Genomic DNA, 27,479 nt, shown 5'->3' with positions numbered 1-27,479 from the left:
GTTCTGATCTGTCTCCATGGCCACCAGGCTAGTCAGAACACAACAAATTACATCATGCCTGTTGTGAGAGCTGATTTAATTCAGCTGGAATCCGTTGGTCAAGCTTGGTCAATAAGAAGAGAATGTGTGCATGTCAAACTAGACTTCACAGCGTGGAACTGAATAAAGAAGACACAGGTATAACTTACCCAGAATGGATTATTACAGAACACCATGATTTGAAATACACGTGTGGAATTATCTTTCGTGTTAAATGACAAATTAACAAATCAGCAGAAACCTACAAACAAGACAACGGTCTGCCTACAGAGTATTCTTTGTGGCTGGCATAACGCGCAGCTGGGGTTTAGGTTTGACTGTAATGACCGCAGGTAGAAACAAGATCCAGATTTGGAAACTTGTGCACTGTATGGTAAACTGAGAATGATCCCTCAAAGAATTCCCGCACATCTCTAGCCTCAAATTGTGTTTTATTTTAATTCTTTCATAAATGAAAAAATATATCTAGATTTCATGTGAACTTCGATTTTGAGATCGAACAACCTGTTTAATGTTCGAGTCAAAACATTGATTACACAACAGTCGCTTCCTGTTGACTGGGTTTCGTCCTATTGCGCAACTTTCTACAATAACCAGTCCAGAATTTTGAAAGTGCTTCAACTGGATATATAAATATTAATCAGCATTTGATATACATAATCACTTTTATATTGCATCACTACGCTCCATCAAATCCTTGCAAACGAGCGCTCTATCATACAGCGTGCTCTGAGAAACGGAAATCATTGAAATGTCCAAAAGAGGCACGCCCACTTGATATTATATCAGTCACATTGTATCTTACACAAATACACGAGATAAGCACAAAGAACAAATTCCCCTTACAGCAAGCACATACAAACGATCGAAAGTATGAGAACGATAATCTGAGGTGACAAGGTGTGTGTTTACGACCTCATCATATAAGGTCAAGTGCGGTGGGGTAGCCTAGTGGTTAAAGCGTTCGCCCGCCACGCAGAAGACCCGGGTTCGATTCCCCACATGGGTACAATGTATGAAGCCCATTATCTGGTGTCCCCAGCCGTGATATTGCTGGAATATTGCTAAAAAGCGGCGTAAAACTACACTCACTCACTCACTCAATAAGGTCAATCTGTGCCCTCTCAGTTAAGGGCGTGATGTCTAAACCTCACCATAAAATACAGAGTATGATTTTTAGACATTTCAATTACAATGTAACCAAGAATATAAGCAACTAAAACTGTCTATAATGCAAATAAGTCCTCATGTACTGTCACTGGGCCCAGAACAATATCTTCTGGATTGCTTGAACACAGCTCAATTTTCATGAGCCATATTTACATCCTTAAACTATATTATTAAACATTCAAGATATAAACATCATATAATTCATTCCGACTCCCGTTCGTACCTTCTATTATTAATCTCTATTGGCAACATCGAACATTTATATCGCAATAGTTGAATAATACCGTGAGCTTGGTACTGACCCAAACGGCATCGTCCTCTCTGGTACTTCAGTGGCAAAAAATAATAATCAGTTGTAAATATCATTTTCGTATGAAACAACGAAAAATGTGTAACCATAGTTGATGGCTGAACCTGTTTGTATTGGCTGAAACGTAGATCATTGTCTGAACTGGTTCATGAGACTCATGCTTCGGTTTGATGGCACTGACGTGGTAAGTCCAAATATTATTGGACAGACGTCAATCAACAGTGTCACCGCGTACAAAATGTATATGTTCACTGAGAACAACAAGAATATGCAAATGACAGACAGCGCCACGTTAAACAACTACTTATCTGAGGCATGCAGGCAGCCTTGGTGTTGTGGCTACCTCGAGTTATACCTAACTGGGGTGTGCAAATAGCCCTAGTGTGTTGGCAACCTCTTGCTGAGTTCTACCGAACAGATGCACACAAAGGCGGAAGCCGATAGTTGTAATCTTGGCACCTATGATAGCCTAACTCGCAGTATAAGATCCCACTATATCCTTACTTATTACAGCAAATGGTCGAACCTTGCAAAAATGAAACTACTGTTTTCCTTAGAGGATTATTAAATTATTAAGAATATTTCAACATTTATAAGAACTATCAATAACACCATAAATGGATAACACACTAACATACTCATTGTTGCCAAGATCATAACAATTTATCATTTATATGATGACTTTATTTGTACTGTTCCTGTACCACCAATAGTGATCTGTCGGAATAAACATTGAATTGAATTGAAATGCTAACTGATGTGTGCAAATAACCATAATGTGATGCCTAGCCGCTGCTAGTTCTCTCTAACTCCAGCATGCAAAAGCCCTGATCTGTTGGAAAGACCTACTGACGTCTACTTATCTGAAATATGCACAAAGCCATCTTGGTTGCCTAATGCTGAGTTCTACTTAACTGAAACTTGCAAATTCTCCTTATAGTGTCTGTTGCTTTACAGATACAACGATCGAAAGTATTAGAACGATAACCTGAGGTGAGAAGTAGTGGTAAAACTGTACTATTCTTTCTGTCTGTTGTTTACATCGTGCAGGTCATCCACTAAAAGTTGACACCCTTTGATTCGTTTTGGCATAAAGATTGCTCACAACGGTTTTGAACCACAAAATATAATATGACGAGATATGTGTTTGAAGACTGTTTTGCACCACATTTTCTTCATGAAGTTTTTGACAAAGTTCTGAGCGATCTTCATGCTTATACGAATCAAAGGGTGTCAACTTTTAGTGGATGAACTGCACGAAGTTTTCAGCAGTTACCACTGGTGAAATCAGACTTTGCACCAATGCCTCCCTTTTACAAATACTGGATCTTATCCCAGGATGTAATTTGGTCTACATGCATCGTCAGTAAAGTGACAAGTGCAAACCATCACCACTCCAATTGCTTTATAAGCAAGACAGGGTTGTGTGATTGCCTAATGGTTTAAGATTCACGTGGACACAATGTGTGAAGCCATGATACTACGGGACTGGTGCTAAAAGCGGCATAAACCTATATACGATCAATCACTCGCTTACTATAAGCAAAAAATGTGTTAATTAAAATTAATTTTAGGCATGACACTTAGCAATGATAGCAAGAACTTGGAATGGTATCCCCACGGGGATATGTCAACTGGAATGCGTTTATGCATCGTACCACCATACAGATTAAAGTGAAGGTGCTGCAAAGGTTTTTTTATGCAATGTTTCTTGTTTACGCCCACAATGCAGGTACATAGTTGGTATTCCAGAACAGAGGCACATACTTCAATCGCTTTTCACCATTTTTCAATCAGAACAGATCGGCTTGAAGATACCACAGACCATGTCCAATTATCTTGAAACCTCCAGCAAGCAGAATCTGAACGTGATCAGCGTTTTTGACCTGTTTTGGTAATTTTGGAATATCAAGACACACACCATCTTTCGTTGATACCCACGTGACACTCTCATCTCTGTAGTGATCGCCAGAAGACGTCATGCGATATTTGCCAGATTGTTGCTGAGAGATATAATCACGTATGCCACGTATGCTGAGGTCACGCCCACCTGTTGCTGCTATGAGAGCCTCTGGGAAACTTCTTGCCGTAAATGACGCACATGAATGACCAGCCTGTTTACCTTCTGTTGGCACGTTGTCTTCTTCTGTATCGGAGTTCTCCCAGAATTTCTTGAGAGATAGAACGCTCTGAAACTGTTTCTCTTTGGAGATATTATCATAGATGTAATCTGAAAAGACATCATTCAATGACATAATCCAGTAATTCGAATGACCTTGTTACAGCTAAGTTATTTAAGGATTTCTTAAAATGACTCACCAGATTAGTAATCTGTTCATGCAGTAGTTAATACATGTTTGTTGTAGTGATTTTACGGACCGAATGAAAGTATTTGTTACAAATGTTTCACGACATATCATGCTCTGCGTTGTATAATCCGCCGTTCATAACCTCAACAACTGTATCTCAAGGTATCTGCATGCCTACATATTTATCTTACCGATAGAGCAGTCTTCAGTTGGGCTGGCGAACGGCGTAAAGATAACAGCATCCAGTGAGAGTCTATTCTAATAGAATATCAGTGAGTATGTTAGTTATATGTATGTATAGTGAGTGCATTCTGTCATGTAAATTGCTAAGCGTTAGCTTATCATGGCACAGGTCACACGTGTTGAAAGCCAAACGTACTGTCATGGTCCAGGATCCGAATCAGCCTGAAGTTTGGGATTCGATCCTTGTCGAACAGTCCTTACGTACACATCAGGCGTTCTTCTGTCATGTTAACTGATGAACGCATCGATGATCTTATAGTTTATCACTTCAGGAACATTGTATGATATAGGTTCCATGCCATTTGTCAACCCACTGCTATAACTGAGTTAAGAGAGTCTCGGCTGATTAAGTGAAAGTGTGCCATGTCCACCTGTGCACACGGATTCGGGGGTTTATCGGAACTGTGGACATGCATGCGTGGATGATTGTTTGAACCAGATTCGATTCTTTACAGATCAATGTCATGTACATTATAAATAACACGATATGTATAGTACAATTCGCACGATTCACATAATGTGGCGTACATGTTATGTAATAACAAAACACTTTTCTCATTCGTCTGATTAATGTTCCTTCATCAGAAATATTTGGACAAATGGTACCAGGAGACTAAACGACACATTCCTGTTGATAGTTAACAATTTCCTCATTCGACGTGACAGTTCTTAGCGTTGGTAGAAACCATACAATGCCGACACACTGATTATGTCAGAGATTATGTCAGAACGGCCATGTTGTGCTGCCTCGAAACGTGAAAACGTCCATGGACGACATTATTTTCTGAAATATGTATATGATTTTGAACGTGTCGTAATAACCTTCACCGTGTAAAACGCCTTAAAGAATAATAAGTTTCGTTCACCCATAACTTGTGATACCGCACCACGCCATCCCTGCGTCTCCCCGACGTTGAATAACGTAAGCGTCGTTAAGAACCCTCTCGTCTTTAATGCCGGCGTTCTTATCTGCCTGTGGTTGTATATATGCAGGCTTACCTTCAATATTGACAAATGTTTGCATTGATCCCTTCCGTTAGCTCCGTAGAACATCATGACTCTAGCAACGCTTCCTCTGCAATGCGAATTGATAATCTGTGATGTGCGACTGAAGGATCTAAGCATATATGCACGCGCATATGACATGAATACATTGTATACTATTCAAAAAAAGAAACGCATAGGCAGTATGTTTTATTTCAAAAGAAAGTGTGTACTGTCCGTATCATAATATTGACAAAATATCCTTCAATATTTGATACTGGTACATCTAGTGTACATTTGACATCCATGAGCAGGACATCAGTAAAAAATGTTGACTTTAATCAACTGTTTTTGGAAAAATCAGGAAAACATCGGCGCAACGCAACATGGGCGTTTTTGCACGTGCATGTTGAGCATGGAAATCACACTCTAAACGGCTATAAAACGACAGAGGCTTTTGGAAAATGACATTCGTTTAGAAGACTTTGGAAGAACTTTCAACATGCCACGTCTTGATGCTGCAAGCAGAAACATCGCCATCGGACGACTGCAGGCCGGAGAGTCACAATCTTCTGTTGGCAGATGTCTGAACGTTAGTCAGAGCACCATTTCACGGCTTGTCACCCGATTCTACCAGACTGGTTCAGCGAATGACCGTCGGCGATCAGGTAGACCACGAGTGACCACATCAGCTCAGGATCGCTACATCCGGGTCCTTCACTTACGTGATCGCACATCTACGGGTGAAGGCACTGCAGCCAGGATACCAGGACTGAGGAGGATATCGGGACAAACGGTGCGGAACAGGTGGAGGGAACATGAACTTCGAGCCAGAAGATCAGGCAACGTCCTACGCGGTGTTCACCGCGCCAATCGACTCCGTTGGTGTAACAACGTAATGAGGTGGGACTTACGCAACTGGCGCAGAGTTTGGTTCAGCGATGAGTCCATGTTCTTGCTGCTGCGGGAGAAACAGAGTTTACAGGCGTGTCAATGAACGTTATGCTCCCAGCTGCGTACGTCAAGTGGACCGATTTGCCGTGGGAGGCGTCATGATGTGGGCAGAGATATCCTACACTGATCGTACGGATCTGGTCCATGTTCAGGAGAATTTGACAGCAGTTCGCTAAAGAGACACAATCCTGCAACCACACCTCCTGCCTGCCATTAACGTCCAACGTGAATTTTTTTCAGCGGGATAACGCCTACCCGCATACTGCACGTGTTACGAGGGATTTTTTTGCAGCCAACAATGTGAATGTGCTCCCTTGGCCCTCTCGATCACCTGATCTCAACCCTATTGAGCACCTATGGGATGAGCTGGATCGACGTCTCCGTCAGCGTCAACAACAACCTCAAACGTTGCAAGCACTTGCTGCATGTCTGCAGGAGGAGTGGCAAAGGATCCCCCAGACGGTTATCCAAAGACTCATTCAGTCCAAGACTCGGTGTGTGAGAATTGTCATTCGTGCACGTGGTGGCCATAACAGATACTGACTTTCCCTTTAACACCGACGAATAACGTAAAGGCCTAAACACATCTTCTTGATCGCTTTTTCTAAACAATGAACACCCCGATGCAAGTGTAAAAACTATTTCTTGAAAGATCCTTTTTCACATTGTTATTTATGATTGAATACACAACATTTTCTTTCTTTTTTTTTCTTTTTTTTTTTTCTTTTTTTTTAATAGTATACTTTTCAAAAACAACCGACCTTATTTTCCACTTTGTTTCGGTAAATCTGGATTTAAACACCATTGGGGACAAGTTACATACTTACACATCTCCTGTCCTTTGAGACGTATTTGATGTATCACAGATAAAACATTCCCATAGATTTCATTACACCACTTATAAATATACACTCACTATAGACAGAGGTGAATAACAATTCCTTAATGGCGACAAAACACACTGCTGGAATACTTTTGGCATTTCTATACAAACTTCATAACAGGATTGTTCAGTGGTTTGTGAACGAGACTAAATGATACGTGGATGGCTGGCATCAAAGTCAGATGAACAAATAATCTGTACACCCATATTCGGTGGCATTGTCCAGCAGGTGACTTACTTCAGATTTGACTGTTCTTCAGCAGCTTTTTGGCTGAACCACTCCGCAAGGCGCTGTAATAAATTAATAGAAATACACCAGAGAGTGAGTTCGGTTTTACGCCGCACTGGTACGCACGTGAACAGGTATAAAGTTAATCATGTCCTACCAACACTCTGCAAGAAGATGCGGGTTGGGCAAGGTCTTCAGCAATTGGAGCTTGACATAAGACACGACCAACAGGATCGGGTCGTTAGGCATGATAATTTGGTTGATACATGCCATAGTACTCTAGTTGTGTACACTGATGCGCATGTTGTCAAAAACTGGACTGTATGAACTAGGTTTGATTACTTACAGTTATATGACTGGAGTATTTGCTGAGTGCAGCATTGAACATTAAACAAACATACGTTCGCAAAGTTATTTGTCTTTCGACAGACCTCTAGATAAGGCGCGTATTAGCGTATTTTACTCAATAAAAACACATTTACTCAAATAATTACAAATCTGTGAGTACAAAAAAACGCATAAATCACTCAAAACCCATTAGGTCTATAATACTTTGTATATTTTACTCAATTAATTAATTTGGATTGCGTATGATAATTCGTCGTCCTGCCCAAACTCTACAACAGTAAATGTAAAGCGATGCCTATATATACACACACTATCATAGCGGTAGCCACTGTCCTGAGTTTACTAGAGTAGTAACATGACTTACATGTTGCGTGTATATAGGTGAGAGAATTTATTTATGTATTTATAAGTCCTAATTACCAGATAAAGAGAAGGAGTTCTGTGTAAAAGTTCTCAATTCCATAAACAAGTGGGAGTATGCAAAATGCTAGGTACTCCTAAAAATAGCATTTAATCATACTTAAACAGACGTGGGAGTAAATACCCAATTACCTGAAAAATATCTGGAGCGCCGTTTCGAAACCTCAAAACTCTGAATAATTATTTTGTAGCGATTAAGCTGCAATTTCCTACAACTTTCAACCATAACCAGGCAGTAGCTAGGTGCCATACTTGCCATGCAGGTTAATGGATAATGAATATGTATCATGCATTTGGTACTAAATATTTATCTCAATATTTATTTATAAGGATTCAAAGGTAGGAAATGCTGGGATGTAAATGAGGATTAATAGACTATTATGTGATGCCAGAGTATTTGGCATCCTATTTGAATATGACTGCCCAGGTTTGCCTTCTCGACGTCAACAAGTAAACACCACACTTACAATGATTCAGTTACACAGACCAACTGAAGGCTGCACTTATCCAGAGTTTTTAAACGTCGAAGAGCAAACACCCCACGAGCACCAAACGCCCAACCACACGCTTTATGAAGAGGACACGTAAAAACCCAGAGTCAGATCACATGATCGGGTGATCACTTTGAGCGTCGATCTATGCAGCTGGGATACGATGATGTCGACCGAACTACCCGATCCTATTGGTCACCTTCTACGACAATCTTGGGTTGCTGAAGATCAACGCATGTAACCTGCATTTTACGGGGTGGTAATACAATTGTTTATCTGCCAGTTAACCAGAACGTATAATCAGTATTCGCTCTCAGTTATTGCACCCAACATCCAAAAGACCGACCAACATCATAACCAACAATTGTTTAACACAACCCGAAACAAAACTATGAGAAACGAGCTAGTCTGCTTAGCGCGCGATACAAAGCAATTAAACAAGAAATTAACATTTGATCCAAAGCACCTCTCACAACCATCTTCTAACCATGTATCACCACCGCAGTTTGTTGCATTACATAATCTCTTCAGTTAACCACAACGTATACTCGGAATTGTCTCTAATGAAACAAATAATTATTAATGAACAAATAATGACGAAGGCTGCATGCATACCTGGATGCTGAGGTCAGTGTGGGCCGTGTCCAGGTAGTAGGTCACTCCAGGTCGGGAGATCACATGTGCCCTTCCGGGGAGATTCGTCTGGGCCAAACTTAGAAAAGGAAGCAAATATCAGGTGCACACACACAAGTTGATTTGGCATTAAAATGACTGAGTGCACCTAACGCTTTAGGTTATGATGCCTACAACTACTTCTGTTGGTATGAAATCTTTATTCTAGTATTAATGGTATTTGATTGGCTGATCAGAAAATACGTCCTTGTGTTGGCGTTTTCAAGGTGCACTTTGTTCTGTGACTGTAGCCGAATGGTGTCGTTTGTATACCTATATACCTATGGTGTTAATGAGTACATGATCAGTCTGTGGAATATGGAATATGAGACTGTTAAGAAAAAGCAATAAAAAGATCTTATTTTAGTGTTTGTCTGTTATGTACAAAATGTTGAAGCCAATTAGAGTTTTGTGTAGTTTGTAAGCATGATGACCCGTGAAGGTCCCGAGGTAGAACAGGCCTTCAGCAACCTATGCTGAAGCGACTAACGGGATCGGGTGGTCAGGCTCGCTGACTTGGTTGACACATGTCATCGGTTCCCAGTTGTGCTGATCGATGGCCATGTTGTTGATCACTGGATTGTCTGGTCCAGATTCGATTATGTACAGACCGACGCCATATAGCTGGAATATTGCTGAGTGTGGCGTAAAAATAAACTCACTCACTCACTCACTTATAAGCATGATACAAGCTCTCCAACTGATAACATGTATAGATGACAAAAATATTTCTACTTATCATTTATCATGCTGTCAGTCAGTTTAAATCCTTGAGCCTTTTGTGACCTTTCTCGCCCTTTCTCCATGGCAGAGGAGTTGGCTTCATCGCTAGATGGCTTTTCCACCCCTGTTACATGACGTACATGCCATTATTGAAGCATGCAAAAACATTTTTGTTGGGTTACTAGATTATGAAAGTATTATGTCTAATTAGGTCTAAAACGTGTTTGCAGACCCGTGAAAATCCGAGTGATCTTCAGTAACCTATCGCAAAACCTATCGTATCCCAATTGCGTTGATCATTGGATTGTGTTATCCAAACTCGATTTACATTCTGCCGCTATATAGCTGGAATACTGAACATCGAGTGCGGCGTGAGACTTAACTCACTCAGAAAACGTTTTGCACATTGATTTTGCTACTGTAAAATGGAGTCCATCTTAAAGCTCCCGTAACATGAATGTGTGACTACAACATAGAACCTTACAAAGAATGTTCTTACAGTAATTATTTCTGTTATTTAATGAAACACCATGCCCTTGCCTCGTGACGTTTATCCAATCATATATGGGATGGTGGTACAAACAATTATGATTAATCAATTCATCATACTGAAGTTTTGAAATAGACATAAAATGAACGCTTACCTTTAATGAGAAGCTTGCATTTCTATTGCTGTTATTGAATTGTAAGGCTAAATAAAGGAGTGAAATGTTTCTCGGGCATCTGAGTTCTGTAAGAACGAGTGTGACTGAATTCATCAACACATTCTAAACTTCCAAAGCTGTATCTCTGAGAGATATCCCTCGTCACACTTTTGGCTATCAAAATTAAGATACGTTTCTACCACCCTAAAAAAAATAAGCCCGAGGAAGATTTATTTTTTTTATGCGGCCTAATCAGTTTGCATTGACAGACAAAATCCGCCTGCTTCGTCCACAACAGATTTAGAGTATCTAACTGACCAACCTGACTAACTGAGACAACTTCATAAATTATTCAAATTAAGTTACACCTTATTACCTCGCCCTCGACCTTCCAGCCATATGTTACACATCTGAAGAGCAAGGGACGCATTGACCTGCTGCACGTGACCAGGAATGCCTAACCTGATTGGCTCAGGTCCGCCATCGTATGCAGCCAATGGCGGGGCTTCATATAAGTTAGTCTAGTTAATAAAACAAAAGGGCTGATATAATGCAAATACAATTCTGGAAACACTGAAAGCGAGTGTTTGTAAATGCAAGAGAGAAAAGGGACAATCTTTTGAACGGACAGGGACTTTTTACATTCACATACTGATTAAAAACATCTGAGAAAATACACATTTTGTGTTCACTATTTGTGTACCACTCAGCTTAAAGGAAATATGAAGATGAGGGTGAGTGAGTTTTACGCCGATTTTAGCACTATTTGAGTAATATCAGGGAGGAGAACACCTCAAATGAGTTTCACACATTGTACCCATGTGGGGAATCTAACCTGGGTCATAGGCATGGCAAGCGAACACTTTCACCGCTTGCTTATCCCATCATCCCCTGTCAGTAAGGAAAACAGATGCATTACCCCTATTTCTTCAGCTCTGTCTTCAAGAACTTTCATTACACGTGGGTCTTGAGGCACTGTCACTGCTGGTGCTCCTGGCTGAAATTATGACGCCGGCAGTTATGTAATGGGTCCTAGTGAAAATGGCCACACGTCAAAATGGCCACAAAACTTCCAAGTCAAAATGGTCACAGAAAAGTCAAAATTGCCACAAACCCATAGTCAAAATGGCCGTACCAAAAAGTCAAAATGGCCACAAAATTCCAAGTCAAAATGATCACAGAAAAGTCAAAATGACCACAAACCCCTAGACAAAATGACCATACCTAAACGTCAGAATGGCCACACACTATTTTTTTTGTTTTTCAATGCTCATGACGTTTGTATGTATACAGTAATAAAGAACTACTACAATAAATTGCCATTATTTACTACATGATATATATTATCATTTCATATATTTGAGAACAGGAGAATACCTTTTGGACATAGGTTTATCCATTAGACTCATCAGTAGAGGTTTCCCCTTCTGTGAGCCTGTCTCTTCCACCGCAGTCTCAAAGTATCAATTATACATATGGAAATTAATTAAGCAACACCAAATTCAAAGACACATAAAAACTTAACAAAGTTTAACGAAGTAATTTTGATGATTGATTATTCAATTTTGATGTATTGACATACAGCATGAGCTTTTCATGGGTTGATATGACGCGCGTGAAGCTTGCACAGCGCACGTGCATTGCTTTAACCTCAACTTTCGAAAAATGCACTTTTTCCCTGGGGTGTTTACAAGCGCAGGTTGTCGATTGCATTCGGTTTTTCATTCATTTCAATGTCATGGCACGTAGGAAATTATCAGAGGCCACTCGTTGGCAAATAATCGGCATGAGGAATGCTGGTATGTCTCTAAGACAAATCGGGACTCAAATCGGACGACATCATTCCATAATTTCAAAACTTTTGAAAAAATACCGGGCCACTAATGAAGTTAAAGACCTGCCTAGACCAGGAAGACCCAGGAAGACCACATTCCGGGAGGACAGAGCTTTACTGAGACTTGTACGGCGCAGGTCCTTCGACTCGAGCTCTCGGTTGAGACAGGAGTGGCTTCCAGGGAGACCCATCTCGAACAGGACTGTTCGGAATCGTCTGAAAGCTGCAGGATACCGGGCAAGGAGGCCAATCAAGCGACCCAGACTGTCTCCAGCCCATAAGGCAGCCCGACTGGCCTGGTGTAATGACCGTTTGCACTGGAACATTGCCTCTTGGAGGAAGGTCCATTTCTCAGATGAGAGCCGGTTCTTGCTGCACATGGTGGACGGTCGTACTCGGGTCTGGAGGCAGAGGAACACAGCAATGGCTCCACGGAACATCCAGGAGACTGTGGCCTTTGGGGGAGGTTCCGTTATGGTATGGGGGTGCATTTCCATGAACTGCAAGTTGGATATCATTACCATCCGTGGCAACCTTAACGGTGTTCGTTACCAACAGGAGGTTCTTGACAGGGCTGTGGTACCTCATTTTGAGAACCATCCTCTGGCAACGAGACCCATATTTATGGACGACAATGCTAGACCTCACAGGGCGCATGCTGTAAATGATTTTTTGCGGCAAAATGCAATTGACAGAATTCCATGGCCTGCCATGAGCCCTGACCTCAACCCCATTGAACATTTGTGGGACTTTATTGGCCGTCGTGTGAGGCAGAGAGACCCACCAGTCCATAATCTCAACGAATTGACGGCTGCCCTGCATGAGGAGTGGAACAGGATCCCCCAGAATCAAATCCGGAGACTCATCCAAGGAATGAGGAGGCGTCTGGAATCGGTGGTGCGTGCGCAGGGAGGACACACTAGATATTGATGAAAGTCGGTGTGCAGACTCTCAGATGACTGTTCTTTCTTTCCATGTGACATTTGTGTTAATACACCTGACAACAACGTCTGTGGATGAATAGTAAATTGTGTCCATTTTTTCATGAATTTAAGACAGTTTTAAGAATTTGGATTTCGTTGCAATAAAGCAAAGTCTTGATACTTTTTCCCTTTAAGTTGTTTGTCAGAGATCGTCTGTTGAATAAAAAAGTGTCAAACTATATCAACCCGGCATATTTTGATTGTCAGAACACTTCAAAGTTGCTCCAATAGAAAAAATTGGGGTGTTGCTTGATTAATTTCCAGGTGTATAGAAAAGTACCTCAATAATAAACACCTAGTTTTGTGTGACATAACTTCTTTTGTCAGTTTTACACTTTGATGTCAAATAATACAGATGATATGGGTATTGAAAAATAATAAAATAATATGTGGCCAATTTTTACCTTTTTCTGTGGCCATTTTGACTTTTTGGTATGGCTATTTTGACTAGGGGTTGTGGCCATTTTGACTTTTTTGTGTGGTCATTTTGACTAGGGTCAGTGTGGCCATTTTGTCGTGTGGCCATTTTGACCTATTCCCTGTGTAATTATGTCTTTTCATAGTATAAACATACCTTTATTGATTTACCTTTGACGAATCAATGGCTTTGCAAGTCCATTCATCTGGAATGGCCTGTCTGTTTATCTACTAAAATAATGTGGTGGTATTTTCTTTGCCTTTTGTGTATTCCAGATACTAGTATATAACAGCAGTTATAGCTGGAATACTGCTGACTGAAGCGTTACACCGCACACAAATACTAAAGTGGACTTACCAACAGATTTTTTTTTATTTGCAAATATAAGCAGTTTCAGTTACCAAAATTTAATTATATTCCAATCAGAACTTTAAACACGCCTTAATTGTGTCAGGCCACGGATTCTGAAGTGTTCTATACTGAAATATACCACATAGTAGCCTTGCCAATCAGTTATACTAGCCAGTTTAATGGTTTGAGCAAAGATTATTTATTTGTGCTTTGCTAACGATACAATGTTTCTGAAAAGCCTGACATTGGAATTGACAGTTGTGAGTCGCTTTGCACATGTCATCACCCTCACGTGCCAAAAGACCCAGGATCTTCCACGTGACGGGCGAACGCTCAAACCAATAGTCAGCCTAACTCCTTCTCGAAAGAAAAAGCTGGGCTGGTTTGAATGATGTGCCTCGTCAAATACAAAAACAAAATATTTAACAGACAGTCGTGAAACCAAAGACATGTACATTTGGGATATCCAAGCACATTTCACAATTGGTCACTGATTATTCAAATATATGATCCGTCATTTCCTCGGATGTATTCAATCCTTTAAATTCAGAAACTTACTTTAAACACACCTCCCTTGTGCCAGGCCACGGATTCTAAAGTGTTTCCCAGGTATTCGACATGGTCCACGTGCAGCGAGGTAATTCCGCACACAACTGGTCTTTCAACAATGTTGTGCAGTCGTATTGACCTCCTATTCCAACTTCAAGAATCAGAGCATCAACTCCTTGTGCAAGGAAGAGATCGAAAGCCAGCAGAGTCAGAAATGCAAATGCATGTGGCATATCGTCTTCTGAGTCCTGTAAAAATGAACTGGTTTTCGTGATATTATGTATTTCTCGTGGATTATTTCCAGACCATCATGGGTTGCCTGCAATGAACACGGTATCATTCCTTGAAAAGTACTAATCAACACGCATATATAGAGGCCCGAAACCAGCAGAGTCAGAAAGGCAACTGCATCTGGCATATCATCTCCTTAGTCCTGTGAAGAGGGAAATAATCTGACAGTAAGTAAATATTTCATTGGAGCTCTACGTTGAGCTTGATTATTTGCAGACCACCGTGACGTGTCTACAATGAATGTAGAATCATTCCATTTTTCATGATATCTTTCTGAGTAATACAATGAAGAAATATCAATATACCCTTAATTTGTCGAGTTTGTTGTAGATGTCCCAGAAGTGGTCCTTGAATACGTTGGTCCCAATAGGTTTGCCGTCACACAGAAATCTTTCAGTGATGCTTACCAGATGAGGGGAACTATGTGGGACAAAAGACAAATATTGAACAATGCAAAAATACACACACCCATCCTCCTGCATCCGTGGTTTTGTTCATAGTTGCCGAAAGAGCTCTTGGTAACCTAAAGGTTAAAGCGTCGAATCGTCACGAGTAAGGCAGGGGTCCCATCCTGCAAATGGGTACAATGAACATTTTCTGGTGTCCTCCGCCATGATGTTGCTGGAATATTGCTAGGGCGGTGTAAAACTAAAGTCACTCACTCTTATGGGCAGAAACGATCTTGATGGCAAACGTTAAGGTATATTGCTGGAATGTTGTTGATCTCCACGCATGTTCCGGGGCAGAATATGCCTTTTTCCGTAAAGGGAGCGCTCACTTGGCTTACACATGTTATCGTACCCCAGTAGCACAGAACGATCCTAATGATGTTGGTCATTTGATCATTAGATTCTCTGGAGATATATATGTATACACACACACATACGCACGCACGCACACAAACAAACACACACACACACACACATACATACATACATACATACAACTTACCTGTATACGCCAGTCTTGTAACCATTGTGACGAAGAATGTTTTCACAAAACGCGCTTGTTGACCCTTTTCCTTTTGTGCCAGTGATGTGGAGGACGTTTAGTTTAGAAAGGTCAGACCCCTATAGGAAGCCAGACCAGACCCCTTAATATCAACCACTTTCATTCGTATCAGATCAGTAACAATCATTGCAATCACTAAACAGTGGTGGGAAGACACAATTCAGAAAACATGTTCACTTTAATCAGTCGTGGTTCAGATGAATACATATTTTCAAGCAAGCATATGCAACAGCCACATGCATGCTGGCTATGATATCCGTCAGGATTCGAGCTGGATCGTAAGAAGTGCTGATTTGATTGATACATGTCATCGTATCCCAGTTGTGCAGCTCGAAGTTCATGCTTCGAATCACTGGACTGCCTGGTTGAGACGTTATGATTTAGAGACCGCCGCTACATACCAGCAGTATTACCGAGTCCGGCGCAAATACATGAAACCAACCAAAATACATCAGTATCATGATTTCAACAAATGTCCATCCCAATCCCCTTTGAACTTCCTTGGCAGACGTGATCATGTCTCGCGACGACATTTTAAAAAGCGTCAGTCTGAGACAGATTTTGCAGACACCCACATCATATTGTACAAGGAAGAGTCACGGGGTAGTACTTCCGGGTCAACATACTGACACCCTTTGTTGTCTCGTTGGCAAAGCGAGTGGGTGGACGTTTGGTTTCTAATTTCCAAATACGTTTATGATTATCACACATCTATAACTGGTAACTAATATATTTTACAGTTTTGGAAATTTTAGTAGTTGTATTTTAGTAGTGTCCTTATTGAATATATTTCTTTGATATGAACTCTTTCGACATGAACGTAGTAGTATGTGTGTCATTTGATGAAAAATAGATATCTTACATTGTGTCCCATCCGCTTCAGGTACTTATTCATGTGACGGATGTTTGCGAGGTAGTTGAAGCTTGGTGTATGCAGACCATGCCAAGTTTTCATGGTTTCCTGAAACATAAACAAACAAGCCATGTATGATCCTTTCTCAGACATTCGTAGGTTTCTTATGTATTTGGACAGCTTATCAATTCTAGTCCAGAGTGATTTAATCATTCGCCATTTTTTAATCTTTATTAAAAGTTCGTTCTTCGTTTTTAGTGGGGGGCTGGGTAGCCTAGGCCGGGATGAAAGCGTTCGCTCTTCACGTCAATGGCCAGGATTCGATTCCTCGCATGGGTACAATGTGTGAAGCCCATTTACGGTGTCCATCATCGTGACATTTCCGGAATATTTTGAAAGCGGCATAAAAATCAACTCACTCACTCATTTCCTTAAAGGACGGTCTCTTTTCCTATAAATACCAATGGAACATTTAACCATAAGGCTGGGATATAATGGGAATTATGTGCAATAAGGCACTAAAAACAAACTGTGCAACACAGATTGGACCTGTCAGTTTCGTTTTCGGATCATGTTTTATTCGTCTGTTTGTTTAAAACCGCATTCAGCAATACTTCGTTTGCCCTTTTTTTTGTTGAGACAACGAGGTGTAAAGGTCAAGGATAGAAACAGAAAATGACACGTAATACGACATTATGAGAATCTGAAAAAACTCACATCGTATGATACAGAGTGATGTCGGATCTGTTGTCCTAGTGCATCCCCAAGAGCACGCGTTTTAAACCATGGAGCATGCATCAACGTTCTCATCATTTTCTCTCTTCGTCGTTACCTCCCACCTAATGACTGTTTTAGGGATAAACAATCATCATTTTATAATGTTCATGGGATGTTTACAAATGTTTTTTTTAGATTTGATTAATTAATTAAAACTTACAAGGCACGAAATAATGGGACCTATCGACAATAATTTAGTTACTGCGGGAAAAAGATATTTGATTACTGGGTATCAAATTCTAATTACCCTAGCGTTATGATTATTATGGTTGCTAATCATAAAATATTTTTACAATCATGTGTGAAGGTGTGTTTCTTGATCAAATTACTAATTCACTTCAGCTGATGTTTTACATACCCCAGCGAAAAAAAACACAGCACAGAAATGCTTTTGTTTCCAGAAGAGGGCAATATGTGAGAACATTTACCAGCGATCCCGACCACCAGTGTAATTTGACATCAAAGCCACAGGCCGAGTTGCGGTTTGATTGGTTTGTCGGTTGTTGTTTAACACCGCACTCAGCAATATTGCAGCAATATGGCGGCAGTCTGGCGAAACGAAACAATTCACTGATCAACAGCATGAGCATCGATATGCGCAGTGGGGATACGGTGACAGGTGTCCACCAAGTCAGCGAACTCCAATGCTGTTAGTCTTCTTTTATGACAAGTATGGTTCGCTTAAATCTTACTTTTATATGTGAAGTTGAATGTGAGTATCTGCATTTGGGGAGTCTTGGCTTTGAGCCTTTTCATATTTAGAAAGTTCACTCGTGAGCTTTATAGATTCATCGCACATAAAAACGGTATTCCAAGGACTCGGACGATGAGCGCCTTGCACCATACATACATTCCGTCATCTATCTTGCACAATGCATACATTCCCAATCTACCTTAATCAATACATATATTCCGCTATCTTCCTTGCACCAAACATACATTTCGTCATCTGTCTTACACCAAACATACATTTCACCATTTTCCTTACACAATACATACATTCCTCCATCTATCTTGCACAATGCATACATTCTCCCATCTACCCTAAGCTTACATAATACATAGTACATTCCGCCATCTATCTTATACAATACAGGCATTCCGCCATCTATCTTGCACAATGCATACATTCTCCCATCTACCTTACAGAATACATACATTCCGCCATCTACCTTACACCAAACATACATTCCGCCATCTACTTTACACCAAACATAATTTCCACCATCTACTTTACACCAAACATACATTCTACAATCTATCCTACACAATACATACATTCCGCCATCTACCTTATACAATATATACATTCCGCCATCAATCTTTCACAATACATACATTCCGCCATCTACCTTACACAATACATGCATTCCGCCATCTACCTTATACAATATATACATTCCGTCATCTATCTTGCACAATACATACATTCCGCCATCTACCTTACACAATATATACATTCTGTCATCTACCTTACACAATACATACTTTCCCCATCTACCTTAACCTTACATGATACATACATTCCGTCATCTACCTTACACAATACATACATTCCGCCATCTATCTTGTACAATACATACATTCCGCCATCAACCTTACACATTTCATACATTTCGCCACGTATCTTGCGAAACTTCCCTTTTCAAACGATTTCAGAAAATGCATGAAACTTCGAATGAAGTTGAAATGTTTATGTTAGGCTATACCTCCTACATATGTATTTATTATAAATATTCAAATTAGATCTCTTTGTTCAAAACATATTTCTTCTTTTGAAACTGAAAATGCATGTTCTGTTGGAGACAGCCGCTTGTAATGTTATAAAGAGCTGTCATTATGTTGCATGATAAATTTTAAACTACAACACCAACGCAAATGCCAGGTCCTGAATGGAATTAATCTGAGAACTTCTGACACCACAGAATATGGCCCGATCACAGCTAATTCCCACTATTGAAGTAAGTGAGTTTAGTTTTATGCCAGTTTTAGCAATATTTCAGCAATATCACAGCTTGCGACACCGGAAATTGGCTTCACACATTTTATCCTTGTGTGGAATCGAACCCGGGCCAAGGGAGAGCAAACGTCTTAACCACTGGGCTGCACCACCGCCCACTGTGAGAAAACAATGGATGTAATGCCATGGTCAGGTGTTTCTGCAAGCTGGTCAACAACAGACCAAGAAGGGATGAGATAGATTGACAGCTACAACAGGACCAGAATCTACTGGTAACGCAAGTTCAACTGGAAACAAGTTTTGCAATTAGTGTGTCGGCATTGTCTTGCCTGTATCAACGAACGCTTTAACCATTAGGCAACCCCTCCATCCCTTATTACTTAGAAACAGTCAACATATTACTTGGATGGCATACCTCATCCTAACCTGCCTTCCGATATGTGTAGAACGTCTTCCTCGTTACACAATCTCCTTCCAGTAGAGTCACAGTCAGCCGAGAGCTATCTACGTGAAGTATGCAATGATGTGCCATATGATATTGCATAATTATGTAAAACTCCCTAGTGCAGTATGTTTTACTGAATACATATCAACTCAGCATCATCGTTGCGTCTGTGGTTGCGGTGTTACATGTGGATCTTCACTATGGCCATTGAACAGTTTCTGTTTGTTGGTTGGATGGTTGTTTAACGCCGCAGCAATGTTTCACATTATTTATTCGGAAATACCTCCCCATACATAACAATGACATGAGTTTATTTATATTGTACAACTTTAAATATTTCGACATTGTTTGTCAATACAATGACGACGAAGTCGTAAACATGCTGCCCTACAGAAAGTGTCTGATTTTTTTCGTTCCTCTGGAATAATCGTCGTCCTTGTGACATTGCCTCATTTTTGTTGTTTGTTAAATTATCGCAGCACTCAGCAATTGTTCAGCTGTTATATGCCCGTCTGTAAATAATCGAGTCTGGACCAGACAATGCAGGGATTTACATCATGTGCATTGATCTAGGCAGTTAGGATACGATGACATTTGTCACCCAGTCCTGTTAGTCGGCTCTGAGGACAAGCATGGGCTACTGAAGCCAACTTTAGTCGAGATGTTAATATATACATCGAAACGTAGCATATTGCAACGAAGAACATAAATGTTTTCCTCTTCTAAATGCTTGCAACGAAAACACAAGCGGATCTCAATGGGAAAACACAAGCAACATACATCACAGTAAAAATTTCTAAATCGAGAATTGACACGGTAATAAAGACAATAACAACTTTGCGATGCGGGATAACAGATAGCATTTACCTCTTCATGTTAAGGATAACAATTTTCGAGAATTACGTGAATTGTATAATTCGGGAAAGCTAATCTGTCATCAGCACTCGTTAGTTATTGTCTAAATATTGTGTAACAATGTTTCATATTGTATCATATTTACACTTGTACTAGACTACTATTTTTTTCTTTTTCATTACTTTGAATTTGTATGATTACCCTTGATTGTACTGCCACCATGTACCTGGAATGTTGCTGAGAGCTGTGATAAACAACACACGCACACACACACACACACACACACACACACACACACACACACACTTCCTTTAATGGACTGATTTAACGCCCACAGGTCCAACTCTTGTCTTGGATCTGCTACATGCCATTGTAATGGTTATAGCCACAAAAATACGAACTGTGACAATGAGCTTAAGTGCGCATAGTTTTCTGGACCACATGTTGCTACATTGCAAAAAATGAATTAAGAGATGAAACTGCCAATTAAGACGTACTCTGCTGCAGTAACTCGCTCCATAGTGACACCTCCTCTGACGTATCAGACTGAAGAAAAAATATTATTGAGTCAGCTACAGTTGTACAACCGACTTTTCCTGTAACTCAGTTTATATCTTGATGTCAGACCGAGAAACAGCCTGAGCCAAAATCACAAACGACTGACAAACATCTTGCCAGTCAATCGACAAATATGAAAAGAAAACAATTTGATAGAAAATCAACTCCGACCTTCAACTCCAGAGGTTCCTCTAGAAAACTCTTTCGGACCTTTAATCGTGAAGGTTGCCTTGTCCTCACAGAAAATCAGGACTTTATCCTCTACACATTTACCTGAAAGAACTGAAGATCATTGAAGAGTAACATCAATTGATCAACCTATTTCCACAGGATTTTAAATCAGCATTATGTCTTTGAGACAAATTTGAAAAATTAGGTACCTTAATCCGAGACAGTACCGTGATTACCACTCCTCTTCTTATCCACGACATAATACTTCCATTTTGGTACGATGGGGTATATTACGTAGCAATCTTCAGACCTTTCGCCTGACCCTGCACGTTGCGTTGACACTGTGCAGCTTCCATATCCTTCACTCCTCTGATGTTCGACAGTCATATCGTCAAAACCTTTATACACGACTTTCAAAACCCTGGGCGAAATCAACGGGACAAAATTCACTTTGGGGAAGTGTCCACACTAATAAGTTAACAAAGGTGAAATCCCCGAGGAATTCATTTCCGATAATAATTGTCACCTCACACATAAATGTCGTTTCCTGGCAAAGCGTTCTTCTGTTATTTTCAAGGTACCCCTCCTACAAGGGAAGTACATTGCAACGTACCCCGCTGCCAATGGCGACTCATTCGGTACTTCGTGCTAGTACTTCTCGAATAACATTGAAGCACGGAAATTACCGATACTTAGCGAGTGCAAATCAATTGAAGGCAGAAACACCAAAATTTGTTTTTCTTGTGTCGATTGCAAAATCGGAAAGATTCGCCTTGCATTCCAATCAATGAATTGTGACAAAACGTTCAAATGTAGTCCTTGTGAATATCAAGCACTGGAATTACACCGCGGCGATTTTACCTTTTCCGCGGGAGAAACTGCGAAGTGCAAGATTTGAATCGTTTGATTCACACAAGTTTGCTGAAGTGTACGACATGATACCCATGCTTCAAACAGTTCAAAATTACCATTGAGGTTTTTGGTAAATTAAATACGTTGATCGTAGGTCTTTCGTGGGCCATGGGTTGATGTACCTTTGATGTTTGTGTATGTTCGAGCTCAACACATTACCCCCGCGCCAAAACAACCAACCAAGTAACTGAGTAACAGTAGTAACTGAGATTGTTAATGGCTGTATACTCAAAGTGAGCGAGTGAGTGAGTGAGTGAGTGAGTTAATATTTAACGTCACATCGGCAATATCTGTCATATCGTGACGAGAATATTGAAATGAAATATATGCATGTGGTAAAATCTCTCAACGAAGGACAGTAAAACAACTAGAATATCACAATTTCAATTAAAATTAGCATGGAAAGTTAAAACTAATATCACTATTTAGACAATACAATATAAAAACAGACTATAGATCGCCAACAATAGAAGGTAGGTCATCACACTAGGGACCATGGGGACATACAGTACCTCTGCTACCTACATGGACCCTAGTTGGATTTACACCATCCCTTCAGCTGCTGGCGATTTTACGAAATTAAAATCACACGAATACTACGATTAAACTCCTGGTAGACTTAAATTTACTGTGAATGTTTGCGGACTTACCTACCCTCTGAGGAGGACAATAATTTTACTATATTTCAACCCCCTTTGAGGGTACAGCCACCAACAATTCAAGTTACTAATTCAAACTACCAATCATTAAAATACATCTATTTACAGATCATACTATTCAAAATTCAACCAAAACATTATTTTCTTTTAAAAAACCTATAATTAAATGAAAATCTCATGTAATTTATCCACCTGGGTGTCCCACTTCTTTTACATCAGATCACGGATATAAGATCGAATGGTGGCTTTGTAATCACTATAAGGAATATGAAGTGGTGTCAAAGATTTGTTGAGTGCTGCTTTAGCAGCAAGGTCAGCCAGTGTGTTACCAGAGATTCCTACATGGCTGGGTAACCAACAGAAGACGATGGCATATTGGCCAGTGGCAAGATCATTATACAATTCAATAATTTCTATTAAAAGTGGATGTTTACAAGAAATAGTTTTAATAACCTGAAGGCAAGAAAGAGAGTCGGAATAGATTATTATTGTTTACGTTTAGGGTGTCTTTCGATATATTTAAGAGCTGTTAATATGGCGTTAGCTTCAGCTGTAAAAATAGAAGTATTATCGGGTAATCTAAAAGATATTGTTCTGGATCCAATGACAGTGGCGCCACCGTCCTTGCACCCATCTGTAAATAAGGATTTATAATTGCTATATTTATGTTTCAATTGATTATATTCTTGTTTATACTATAATTCATTCGTTTCTGATTTTTTAAAAGTAGCTAATGTTAGGTCAGCTTGTGGCCTAACCATCTGCCAAGGAGGAGAGGAAAGAAGACGGAAAGGAGCTATATTGTCCAGCTCAATACCACGAGCAGCAGCAATAAATGGCTTAATTTTGAGACCAAGAGACTGGACAAGGGAAGACCTTTTGTTATACAAATCCTCATAGAGAGGATTAAAGACACAATTAAATGCTGGATTAGACTCATTAGAAGCTAATTTTGCAATGTATTGTAAAGATAGTTTTATACACCGTTGGTTGAGAGAAAGCTCGTCAGCTTCAACGTATAGACTGTCGATAGGAGAGGTTCTAAAAGAACCGAGACAAAGTCTTAGACCTTGATGATGAACAGAATCTAATACCTTTAAGTTGCTGTTGCAGGCTCCACCATATACGATGGAGCCATAATCAAGTTTAGAACGGACAAATGATCGATATAGATGGAGGAGGGCAGCTTGATCACCTTCCCATTTAGAATTTGATACCACTTTCAACAGATCAAGTGTTTTCAGGCATTTAGTTTTCAGAGTTTTAATATGACGCAGAAACGTTAGGTTTGAGTCAAAAATTAATCCCGAGAATTTGGCTTCCTTGACAACTTTAATGGGAGTGCCATCTAGAGATAGTCCAGGGTCTTTATGTGGTTTGTATTTACGACAAAAATGTGTGCAATTAGTTTTCGATGTAGAAAATTTAAAGCCGTTTTCAAGACACCATTTATTTATTTTGTTTAAACACAACTGCAACTGCCGCTCTATGGTGTTCATATTTTTACCACGACAAGAAATATTAAAATCATCCACAAATAACGATCCATCAATTGAATCTTTTAAAACTTTTGATAAACTATTTATTTTATACTTAAAAGTGTGACTGACAAAATACTGCCTTTTGATCCTGATTGTAATGATCAGACACTGTAGAACCCATGCGGACGTGAAATTGTCTGTTATTTAAAAATTTGCCTATGAATTCAGGCAAACGACCTCGTAAACCGAAATCATGGAAATCTCTCAAAATGCCATATTTCCAGGTTGTGTCGTATGCCTTCTCGAGATCAAAAAAGATAGACACAGCGTGTTGTTTATTAATCAGCGCGTTTTTCACAAATGATTCCAAACGCACTAAGTGATCGACAGTACTTCTGTTTTAACAGAATCATAACATATATACAATGTGGTTTCTGTAGCATAACTTTCTGAAAGTTCAGATCTCTTTACCAGTTTTTTGGCCTCAGAAAAAGAGATATTTTGTGTGAATTTTATTTTATTGATCTCCATTTGCTCTTTCCAAATTGGACACTGTTCAAAAAATGAAGAATGGTCGCCTGAGCAATTGGTGCATTTTTTATAATCACTGTCACAATCTTCTGTTGTGTGTGTCTTCTCACCACAGTAAGCACACACAACAGACAATGTGCAAGTATTCACACCGTGTCCATATTTCTGACATTTGAAACACTTTAGCGGGTTGGGGATGTAGGTATCAACTGGAATGTTACAGTAGCCTGCCTACACTGATTTGGGAGCATTAGGACATGAAAAAGTAAACAGATAGGTGTTCGTTTTGATGGTTTCATTGTTTCTCCGAGTTGAAAAGCGTTTGACTTAGAGTACACTTTGATCCTTCATTTCAGATCCTATATCAAGTTCCGACACATCATCAAACAATCGGTCTCGATCTCTAACGATACTTTTGCTTGAGTTCAAGGTTTTGTCTGCAGAGACCGTGACCGGAATGCCCACGAAAGATTTGATGTTCAGCAAATTAGTTGCTTGTTGCTTTTTCCCGCACTCTTCTAGTAGGCCACATGAACGTAAGCGTCTTATGTTCTTCACGTCCCCTACAATACCTTGAATACCCTTAGATACAGCAAAGGGGTTCACTTTCAAGGGTGTCTTGTCAGGAGTCTCAATCACAATGAAACGCGGCCAATACTCAATCGATGCAGACGGTCTATGGTCAGTATCAACAGGGTCAATATCAAGTGGACGATATTTTTGTTGTTTTTTTGTTGGGTTTTCATAAGCCATGGTTAGATGGTTAGTGTATTTTTTTCATCATCCCACCTCCCCACCCACCACGGAGTATCACAAGGACAATGCTAAAGTAAACGGGCCTCCAGCTTACAGCACCAAGGATACTCGGATGATATACTCCAGCAGAAGAATTAAAACATTAATAATTCTACCAGATTGGCCCATGAGCCACCGCCTTCTGGGCATAAGACTCAAGGCAAAAACATGAACTAGTAAAATTTGAAATTCACAGAAGATCCAAATATCGGTCAAGAGCTAATAATAAACATATTGCAATTCACACAATTTTGTGCAACATTACATACAGTAATGCTCAGGGCTTGGCGTGACCAGCCGATTGGTTGAACCGGGCCCATTCAACCTCCCGTCTAGGTGAAGCCAGGGCCGAAGTGGTGTGTTGAGCAATAGGAACACTGGTCCTGATCCCATTGCCCTCAGCCACCAGGATCCCCTCCTCCACCGACACAGGGCCTCAACCCACGGCAAACGGGTTGGTGGACCAAATATCCCCCCGGGTCCACTACGGGGGTGTATACTCAAAGTACTGTAATATTATTGTCCTCCGAGAGGATCCGTAAGTACCAAAACATTCAAAATACATTTTAACTTACCACTTTTTAATCTTAAAACATGTGTGTTTTTTATGTATGACTAGAAATGGTAACATCTGAAGTGATGGTGTGGACCTATCTACGGTCTATGCAGGAAGCAAATGTACTATCAGTCCCCATGGTCCCTCATTTGGTGATCTACCTTCAGCTGTTAGCTATGAATAGCCTGTTTTATAGTGTGTTGTTTTCTGTAGGTAAAATATTTAAATTCATAATAGTTTAATTTCATGACTGTGATATTCTAGTCTTTGTACGGCTCTTCGTTGACTGGCTAATCATAATTTACTTGTAGTTATGGAAAAATTCGAACTTGATTTAGTCACGATCTGGCTAAAATATTCCCGATGTTACTGTAGTTTGTCTTTCCCCTGTGTCTGAATGTAACTTTGTACCGAATAACATTGTACCGAATAACATATAAGTTATCATTATGTGTGTGTCTATAGATATAGATATATACATACATGCACGCATACATACATACATGCACGCATACATACATACACACACACACACACACACACACATACATACATACATACATGTGTATATCTATAGATATACATATATACCTATACATACATACATACATACATACATACATACATACATACATACATACATACATACATTCTACAGTGGATATTACATCTAATTAGCATAAACACATTATTGCGGCATTTTGCAATATTCCAGCAGCATCAAGGCGAGTGACACCAGATTGGGCTACGTCCATGCAGTGAGTGACTAAGTGGGTTGGGTGCTACGCTGGGGGAACACCAGAAATGAACTCCATAAATTGTACCAGTGTGGGTATTTGACCTCGCGCCTTCGGCATGACGAGCAGATGATTGAAGGCAACTCCATGCAACTCATTCCGATTTTGATGCCTGACAAACTAGTCTCAATATTTTAGACATCAGTGTTGACAGACAATTTGACAAGCCATGTAAAATTCTAGTTCGATCCATTGTCTGTCTGTAGAAATATTATGAGAGTAAACCCAGGTAGGGAGATGACCAACTGTGTATTATAAATAGGTGATATAAGT

General features: G+C 40.0%; 1 pseudogene; it reads right to left on the bottom strand.

Annotated features, from left to right (window-relative positions):
* Window positions 1-3,128: 3,128 nt before the first annotated feature.
* Window positions 3,129-19,930, bottom strand: LOC137272467 (folylpolyglutamate synthase, mitochondrial-like; annotated as a pseudogene).
* Window positions 19,931-27,479: the final 7,549 nt, after the last annotated feature.

The sequence above is a fragment of the Haliotis asinina genome, chromosome 2, assembly GCF_037392515.1.
Source record: "Haliotis asinina isolate JCU_RB_2024 chromosome 2, JCU_Hal_asi_v2, whole genome shotgun sequence".
NCBI lineage: Eukaryota > Metazoa > Mollusca > Gastropoda > Lepetellida > Haliotidae > Haliotis > Haliotis asinina.
The sequence above is the reverse complement of the archived record's forward strand: the minus strand, read 5'-3'. Positions and strand labels throughout refer to the sequence as shown.